This window comes from Dipodomys ordii, unplaced genomic scaffold (genome assembly GCF_000151885.1).
Source record: "Dipodomys ordii isolate 6190 unplaced genomic scaffold, Dord_2.0 Scaffold112, whole genome shotgun sequence".
NCBI classification, from domain to species: Eukaryota; Metazoa; Chordata; class Mammalia; order Rodentia; family Heteromyidae; genus Dipodomys; species Dipodomys ordii.
In genome coordinates, this window is record NW_012267328.1 from 5,963,446 (window position 1) to 5,965,757 (window position 2,312).

At 51.2% G+C, this 2,312-nt stretch overlaps 1 protein-coding gene across 1 annotated transcript in view; it reads left to right on the plus strand.

Annotated features, from left to right (window-relative positions):
- Slu7 (SLU7 splicing factor homolog (S. cerevisiae)) overlaps positions 1-2,312 on the plus strand; it is a 15,573-nt gene that overhangs the window by 6,465 nt on the left and 6,796 nt on the right. The gene's annotated exons all lie outside the window — the stretch shown is intronic.

Here is a 2,312-nt window from a genome sequence, read left to right on the forward strand (position 1 = left end):
TCCTGTCAAATGCTGCAGCCAGGGGTCTGCCAAGTTCACTTCAGACCTTCAACTTACAGCCGACCAAGCTGTATGCTGAGTGACCAGATTTCAGAACTTCATTTCCCAAGGGCATTCGGGACTAAATCAGGAGGGTTTTGGGGGGGGGGTTATTTTTTTTTCCGGTCATGGGGCTTGAACTCTGGGCCTGGGTGCTGTCCCTCAGCTCTTCAGCTCAAGGCGAGTGCTCTACCACTTAAGCTACAGCGCCACATCCGGTTTTCTGGTGGTTTATTGGAGATAGGAGTCTCATGGTCTCTCCTGCCCGGGGTGGCTTTGAACCACGATCCTCAGATCTCAGCCTCCTGAGTAGCTAGGATTACAGGCGTGAGCCACCAGCGCCCGGCCGGTGTTTTGTGTTTGTGCATGTGCGTGTGCGCGTGAGTCTGTCTGTGTGTGTGACAGGTGTGGGGTTTGAACTTGGGGCCTAGTCCCTGTCCCTGAGCTCTTGCTCAAGGCTAGTGCTCTACCACTTAGAGCCACAGCACCACTGTGGCTTCTTCTGGTGGTTAAGGTGCATGGGTTGGCTTGGAACCACGATCCTCACTCAGATCTCAGCCTCCTGAGTAGCTAGGATGACAGGCAAGTGTTACTTATTCTGAAACTCTGCCCTGTAGGTAGGTCAAAGGAGAGAGAGGACTCGCGCCGCCCCGCATGCACGCACATGTCCCCCACAGGGCCAAGCCGCCCCCGTCCTCCCGGGGGCGCTTACCAGATTCCCATGCCGGAGGTGGCATCTTCATCGGCGAAGGGGGACCCAGCTCCAACAGCGTCTCAAGTCCCCGCTCCTCGTCCAGGACCATGAGCGGCACCCCACTGAGGGGGAGGTGTGCAATCTGGTGTTCTTCAGGCAGGTCGAAACTCTCAAAATCTGTCACAAAGGCAAAGCACCATCGGAACACCCGGATGCAATGAACCAGTATTTCAAAGCCGTCAGTGCGTGCTCAACGGGGATACCACGTGGGAAAGTCAACCAGCTGACCACTCCCAGCGGGGAACAAGGCTCACGGACGGGGTCTCAGATTCCATACTCCAGCTACACCAGCAGACACAGCCACTGCTGAGTGCTAGCGAGGAAAGGGCTAAGATTGCTTTCAGCCAGATTTTCTTCATTTGCTTCAACCAAAACTCACCCAGATCCAGCACAAAATCCAACAAGGATCTAGTTCTTAGATTAGTCAAATTCATAAATATAAGCCACGCCATTCTGGCCACTCAATTTTCTGGCTTGGAAAACTTGATGATTAAAAGTACAGGCAGGGGCTGGGAAGGTGGCTCAGTGGTAGAGCGCTTGCTTTGTATACATGAAGCCCTGGGTTCAATTCCTCAGCACCACATAAGGAGAAAAAGCTGCAAGTGGTGCTGTGGCTCAAGTGGTAGAGCGCTAGCCTTGAGCTCAAGAGCTGAGGGACAGCGCCCAGGCCCAGAGTTCAAGCCCCACGACTGACCGGAGAAAAAAAAAAAAAAGTAAAGGCAGCCTGGCACCAGTGGCTCAGGCCTATAATCCAAGCTACTCAGGAGGCTGAGATCTGAGGATTACAGTATAAAGCCAGCCCAGGGCAGGAAAAGTCCGTGCAACCCTTATCGCCAATTAAAAATCAGAAGTGGTGCTGTGGCTCAAAATGGTAGAGTGCTAGCTTTATAGCAAAACGAACTCGGGGACACCACCCAGGCCCTATGTTCAAGCCCCACCTAGAGGGTTGAAGGGGATGAATTTTTCTATTTCTGGGTAGGTGTCATCAGAGGCAGGAACAGAGCTCGATGCTTTCACAGTCTTCTCAGTAATCTAGAACAGTGCAAGAAAAACAAATCAGTGAGAAGGAAAGTCTGAAACATGCACAGACTGTACACAGGGCCTCTCTATACGTGACTTGTATCATGTTGTAAACTCTGTGAATTTTTTTTTTTTTTGGTCAGTCATGGGGCTTGAACTCTGGGCCTGAGCGCTGTCCTTTGGCTCTTCAGCTCAAGGCTAGTGCGCTACCACTTGAGCCACAGTGCCACTTCTAATTTACTGGTGGTTCATTGGAGATAGGAGTCTCTAAGATTTTCCCGCCCAGGCCAGCTTTGAACCAGGATCCTCAGATCTCAGCCTCCTGAATAGCTAGGATGACAGGGGTGAACCACCAGCATCATGCTCATAAGTCTAAGAAGCCAATTTCTCAGTTTTAATGATTACATCTAGAAGGAACTCCAAACAAATCAAATAAAATCCTAGCAGAACAACTCTCAGGAAAATTTACGTCTCAGCACCTGGAAGCATAGGCTATGCA